Source organism: Arachis ipaensis, chromosome B7, assembly GCF_059453495.1.
Source record: "Arachis ipaensis isolate K30076 ecotype BB chromosome B7, ASM5945349v1, whole genome shotgun sequence".
In the NCBI taxonomy this organism is placed as follows: Eukaryota; Viridiplantae; Streptophyta; class Magnoliopsida; order Fabales; family Fabaceae; genus Arachis; species Arachis ipaensis.
In genome coordinates, this window is record NC_142442.1 from 125,226,401 (window position 1) to 125,233,712 (window position 7,312).

At 39.4% G+C, this 7,312-nt stretch overlaps 1 non-coding gene across 1 annotated transcript; it reads right to left on the reverse strand.

Annotated features, from left to right (window-relative positions):
- Window positions 1-775: 775 nt before the first annotated feature.
- LOC148554024 (small nucleolar RNA R71) lies at window positions 776-883 on the reverse strand. Its single transcript, XR_015893337.1, has one exon. It is a non-coding gene; the product is annotated as a small nucleolar RNA R71 (small nucleolar RNA).
- Between the last annotated feature and the right edge of the window lie 6,429 nt (window positions 884-7,312).

A 7,312-nucleotide genomic window follows, 5' to 3' on the forward strand; every position in this document is an offset into this window, starting at 1 on the left:
TCGAAAATCACTAACTCTTTTTCAAAAATAATTTTCGAAAATTCTCTCCCTCTCTCATCCCCCTCTATTTTATTTATTCATCTACTAACACTTCTCTTCATCTCACATCTCTGCTCCTATCATCACCTTTGTGTTTGGATTATCCATTCCTCTCTTCCACTCACACAGGGACCTCTATACTGTGGTATAAAGGATCCCTATTATTATTATTATTATTTTTCTGTGCCCTCTTCTTTGTCATATGAGCAGGAGCAAGGACAAGAACATTCTTGTTGAAGCAGATCCAGAACCTGAAAGGACTCTGAAGAGAAAACTAAGAGAAGCTAAATTACAACAATCCAGAGATAACCTTACAGAAATTTTCGAACAAGAAGAGGAAATGGCAGCAGAAAATAATAATAATGCAAGGAGGATGCTCGGTGACTTTACTGCACCTAATTCCAATTTACATGGAAGGAGCATCTCCATTCCTACCATTGGAGCAAACAATTTTGAGCTGAAACCTCAGCTAGTTTCTCTGATGCAGCAGAACTGCAAGTTTCATGGACTTCCATATGAAGATCCTTTTCAGTTCTTAACTAAATTCTTGCAGATATGTGATACTGTTAAGACTAATGGAGTAAATCCTGAAGTCTACAGGCTCATGCTTTTCCCTTTTGCTGTAAGAGACAGAGCTAGAATATGGTTGGACTCTCAACCCAAAGACAGCCTGAACTCTTGGGATAAGCTGGTCACGGCTTTCTTAGCCAAATTCTTTCCTCCTCAAAAGCTGAGCAAGCTTAGAGCTGATGTTCAAACCTTCAGACAGAAAGAAGGTGAATCCCTCTATGAAGCTTGGGAAAGATACAAGCAGCTAACCAAAAAGTGTCCTTCTGACATGCTTTCAGAATGGACCATCCTGGATATATTCTATGATGGTTTATCTGAGCTATCAAAGATGTCATTGGATACTTCTGCAGGTGGATCCATTCACCTAAAGAAAACGCCTGCAGAAGCTCAAGAACTCATTGACATGGTTGCTAATAACCAGTTTATGTACACTTCTGAGAGGAATCCTGTGAATAATGGGACGCCTATGAAGAAGGGAGTTCTTGAAATTGATACTCTGAATGCCATATTGGCTCAGAATAAAATATTGACTCAGCAAGTCAATATGATTTCTCAGAGTCTGAATGGAATGCAAGCTGCATCCAACAGTACTCAAGAGGCATCTTCTGAGGAAAAAGCTTATGATCCTGAGAACCCTGCAATAGCAGAGTTAAAATACATGGGTGAACCATATGGAAACACCTACAATCCATCATGGAGAAATCACCCAAATCTCTCATGGAAGGATCAAAAGCCTCAACAAGGCTTTAACAATGGTGGAAGAAACAGGTTTAGCAATAGCAAGCCTTTTCCATCATCCACTCAGCAATAGACAGAGAATTCTGAGCAGAATCCATCTAGCTTAGCAAATTTAGTCTCTGATCTATCTAAGACCACTGTGAGTTTCATGAATGAAACAAGGTCTTCCATTAGAAATTTGGAAGCACAAGTGGGCCAGCTGAGTAAAAGGATCACTGAAATCCCTCCTAGTACTCTCCCAAGCAATACAGAAGAGAATTCAAAAGGAGAGTGCAAGGCCACTGAATTAATTACCATGGCCGAACCCACAAGAGAGGAGAAGGACGTGAATCCCAAGAAGGAAGACCTCCTGAAACGTCCAGTGATTAATAAGGAGCTTTCCTCTGAGGAACCTAAGGAATTTGAGACTTATCTAGAGACCATAGAGATTCCATTGAACCTCCTTATGCCATTCATGAGCTCTGATGAATATTCCTCTTCTGAAGAGAATGAGGATGTTACTGAAGAGTAAGCTGCCAAGTTCCTTGGTGCAATCATGAAGCTAAATGCCAAATTATTTGGTATTGAAACTTGGGAAGATGAACCTCCCTTGTTCACCAATGAACTAAGTGATCTGGATCAACTGACATTGCCTCAGAAGAGACAGGATCCTGGAAAGTTCATAATACCTTGTACCATAGGCACCACGATCTTTAAGGCTCTGTGTGACCTTGGTTCAGGAATAAACCTCATGCCCCTCTCTGTAATAGAGAAACTGGGAATCTATGGGGTGCAAGCTGCTAAAATCTCATTAGAGATGGCAGACAATTCAAGAAAACAGGCTTATGGACAAGTAGAGGATGTGTTAGTAAAGGTTGAAGGCCTTTACATCCCTGCTGATTTCATAGTCCTGGATACTGGAAAGGAAGAGGATGAATCCATCATCCTAGGAAGACCTTTCCTAGCCACAGCAAGAGCTGTGATTGATGTGGACAGAGGAGAATTGATCCTTCAATTAAATAAGGACAACCTTGTGTTTACAACTCAAGGATCTCTCTCTGCATCCATGGAGAGGAAGCAGAAAAAGCTTCTCTCAAAGCAGAGTCAACCAAAGCCCCCACAGTCAAACTCTAAGTTTGGTGTTGGGAGGCCACAACCAAACTCTAAGTTTGGTGTCAAACCTCCATATCCAAATTCTAAGTTTGGTGTTGGGAGGTCTCAACAAAGCTCTGCACATCTGTGAGGCTCCATGAGAGCCCACTGTCAAGCTATTGACATTAAAGAAGCGCTTGTTGGGAGGCAACCCAACGTTTATTTATCTAATTTTATTTTTGTTTTTCATGTTTTCTTAGGTTCATGATCATGTGGAGTCACAAAATAAACGAAAAATTTAGAAACAGAATCAAAAACAGCGGAAGAAAAATCACACCCTGGAGGAAGCACCTGTCTGGCGTTCAACGCCAGAACAGAGCATGGTTCTGGCGCTGAACGCCCAAAATGGGCAGTATCTAGGCGCTGAATGCCCAAAATGGGCAGCATCTGGGCGCTGAACGCCAGAATTGCACCCTGGAGAAAAGCTGGCGCTGAACGCCCAGAACAAGCATGGTTCTGGCGTTCAACGCCAGAAATGGGCAACAAATGGGCGTTGAACGCCCAAAATGGGCACCAACCTGGCGCTGAACGCCCAGAGTTGTGTGCAAGGGCATTTTACATGCCTAATTTGGTGCAAGGTTGTAATTCCTTGAACACCTCAGGATCTGTGGACCCCACAGGATCATCTCAGGATCTGTGGACCCCACAGGATCATCTCAGGATCTGTGAATCTCACAGGATCCCCACCCACCTCACCCTCTCTCTCTCCATTCATGGTCATCCCTTCTGTTTTCCATTCACCACTCACATCTATCCACACATCCCTCTATCTCCTCCATATCTTCTTCTTCTTCATCTATTCTTTCTTCTCTTGCTCAAGGGCGAGCAATATTCTAAGTTTAGTGTGATAAAAGCATAAGCTTTTTGTTTTTCCATTACCATTAATGGCACCTAAGGCCAGAGAAACCTCAAGAAAGAGGAAAGGGAAGACAAATGCTTCCACCTCTGAGCCATGGGAGATGGAAAGATTCATCTCACAAGCCCATCACTAAGAAAAGGATGGAGCAAACAAGAGAGCACATTCATGAATCTCAACAGGCACATGAAGAAGCTCATCATCAAGAAATCCCTGAGATACATCAAGGGATGCACTTGCCTCCACAGAATTTTTGGGAGCAAATCAACACCTCCCTAGGAGAATTAAGTTCCAACATAGGACAATTAAGGGTGGAACATCAAGAACACTCCATCATCCTTCATAAAACTAGAGAAGATCAAAAAGCAATGAGGGAGGAGCAACAAAGACAAGGAACAGACATAGAAGAGCTCAAGGACATCATTGGTTCCTCAAGAAAGAAACGCACCCATCACTAAGGTGGACTCATTCCTTGTTCTTACTTTCTCTGTTTTTCGTTTTCTATGTTAAGTGCTTATCCATGTTTGTGTTTTCATTACATGATCATTAGTAGTTAGTAACTTTGTCTTAAAGTTATGAATGTCCTATGAATCCATCACCTCTCTTAAATGAAAAATGTTTTAATTCAAAAGAACAAGAAGTACATGAGTTTTGAATTTATCCTTGAACTTAGTTTAATTATATTGATGTGGTGACAATGCTTCTTGTTTTCTGAATGTATGCTTGAACAGTGCATATGTCTTTTGAAGTTGTTGTTTAAGAATGTTAAATATGTTGGCTCTTGAAAAAATAATGACTAGGAGACATGTTATTTGATAATCTGAAAAATCATAAAAATGATTCTTGAAGCAAGAAAAAGCAGCAAAAAACAAAGCTTGCAGAAAAAAAATAAAAAAATAGGCGAAAAAAATAGAAAGAAAAAGCAAGCAGAAAAAGCCAAAAGCTCTTAAAACCAAGAGGCAAGAGCAAAAAGCCAATAACCCTTAAAACCAAAAGGCAAGGGTAAATAAAAACGATCCTAAGACTTTGAGCATTAGTGGATAGGAGGGCCTAAAGGAATAAAATCCTGGCCTAAGCGGCTAAACCAAGCTGTCCCTAACCATGTGCTTGTGGCGTGTAGGTGTCAAGTGAAAACTTGAGACTAAGCGGTTAAAGTCAAGGTCCAAAGCAAAAAAAGTTGTGAAGATATATTTAGACCTTGGTTCTGTGCATCCGTTTTTGGTGCCATTGCCAGGGAATCAATTTCGAACAACAATTCACAACCTGAGTAACAATTTCGCATACCAGTCTTCTATTATTATTTTTGGTTGAAATTTTCTTTTTAAAATTCTTATTTTCTTTTTTTTTTTAAATTTTTCAAAAATTTTTCTTAGTTATTAAAAATACTTCTTCAAAACAAGTGTTATATTTACTGCCCAATTGGCTAGAGCGTTAGTCTATGTTCTTGGTAATTGGGTATCTTCTTGTAAAATTTTTTTTTAAAAATAATTTTTCTTTGATTAAATCTTGTGCCAAACTTCAAGTTTGGTGTTTTCTTGTTAATCTTTTTATAATTTTCGAAAATTTTAGTTTAGTTTTCTAAAAATTTTAAGTTTGGTGTTCCTCCTTCATGTTCTTGTTGTTCTTGTGATTCTTCAAAGTGTTCTTGAGTCTTCCTTGTGTTTTGATCTTAAAATTTTTAAGTTTGGAGTTCCTTGGTGTTTTCCCTCCAAATTTTCGAAAACAATGAGCATTAGATCTAAAAATTTTAAGTTGTGTGTCTTTTGTGTGTTTTTCTCTTTCATCATAAAATTCAAAAATAAAAAAAATATCTTTTCCTTATTCTACTCATAATTTTTGAAAAATTAGCATTAAATTAGTCATCAAATTTAAAAATCATATCTTTTTCAAATCATATCTTTTCCAATCAAATCCTTTCAATCATATCTTTTTCAAAACTTCCTAACCATTTTTTTTCTTTCTCTCTCTCCATTTTTTGAAAATCTTCACCTATTTTTATTTATTTTATTTTAATTTATTTTATTTTTGAAATAAATAAATAAATAAATAAATAAAAATATTTTTTCTCTATTTTACATTATCCCCCTTTCTCCATCATGGATCTAAGTGGAAATGAACAGTCCAGAAGGACTCTGGGGTCATATGCTAACCCCACTACTGCTTCATATGGGAGTAGTATTTGTATACCCTCCATCGGAGTCAGTAGCTTTGAGTTGAATCCTCAGCTCATTATCATGGTGCAGCAAAGTTGCCAGTATTCCGGTCTTCCACAGGAAGAACCTACAGAGTTTCTGGCACAGTTTTTACAAATTGCTGATACAGTACATGATAAGGAAGTAGATCAGGATGTCTACAGATTATTACTGTTTCCATTTGCTGTAAAAGATCAAGCTAAGAGGTGGTTAAATAACCAACCTAAGGCTAGCATAAGGACATGGAAACAGCTGTCAGAAAAATTCCTGAATCAATACTTCCCTCCAAAATGGATGACACAGCTAAGGCTGGACATCCAAGGCTTTAAACAAGGAGATAATGAATCTCTTTATGATGCCTGGGAGAGATACAGAGAGATGCTAAGAAAATGTCCCTCTGAAATGTTTTCAGAGTGGGTTCAGCTAGACATCTTCTATTATGGGCTTACAGAAAGAGCTCAGATCTCTCTAAATTACTCAGCTGGTGGATCTATCCACATGAGAAAGACAATTGAAGAAGCTCAAGAGCTCATTGATACAGTTGCCAGAAATCAGCATCTGTACCTAAGCAGTGAACCTTCCATGAAAGAAGAGGCTAAAACAGTGACTACTGAACTCAGTCCTGCTGAACAAGCTACTGAATTCAATCAGCAATTGGATTTTCTAACAAAACAGTTAGCCGAATTCAAGGAGAGACTACAAGAGACAAGGATGGCTAATATAAATATGGAAGAACAATTAAAGCAAACAAAGCAGCAGCTATCAAAACAAATAACAGAAGAATGCCAAGCAGTTCAATTAAGAAGTGAGAAAACATTAAATACCCCACCTCAAGGCAGCAGGAAGCCAAGAAATGAGCAAACTACCCAAATTCCATCTGAGGACAGTAAGAGCCCAGGGAAAAATGATTCTGGCGCTAAAACGCCAGAAATTGGGTGGAAGGCTAGCGCTGAACGTCCAAACCATGCTCAGGACTGGCGTTCAACGCCAGAAACAAGCAAGAAACTGGCGTTGAACGCCCAAAGGAAGCACAGTTCTGGCATTCAGACGCCAGAAACAGATGAGGAGTTGGCGTCTAACGTCACTCCAGCTTCCAACCCTGGCACTCAATTGCCAGTGAGGGATCAGACACACACAAGTGCTGATGACAACCCCTCTAAAAAGGCTTCTTTAACCACTTCTATAGGAAATAAACCTGCAGCAACCAAAGTTGAGGAGTATAAAGCCAAGATACCTTATCCTCAAAAACTCCACCAAGAGGAGCAGGATAAGCAATTTGCTCGCTTTGCAGATTATCTCAGGACTCTTGAAATAAAGATTCCGTTTGCAGAAGCACTTGAGCAAATACCTTCTTATGCCAAGTTCATGAAAGAGATCTTAAGTCATAAGAAGGATTGGAGAGAAACTGAAAAAGTTCTCCTCACTGAAGAATGCAGTGCATTCATTCTGAAAAGCTTCCCTGAAAAGCTTAAAGATCCCGGAAGTTTTCTGATACCATGCATATTAGAAGGTAATTGCACCAAGACAGCATTATGTGATTTTGGGGCAAGCATCAACCTAATACCTGCATCCACTATCAGAAAGCTTGGTTTAACTGAAGAAGTTAAACCAACCCGGATATGTCTCTAACTTGCTGATGGCTCCATTAAATACCCATCAGGCGTGATTGAGGACATGATTGTCAGGGTTGGGCCATTCGCCTTTCCCACTGACTTTGTAGTGCTGGAGATGGAGGAGCACAAGAGTGCTACTCTCATTCTAGGAAGACCTTTCCTAGCAACTGGAC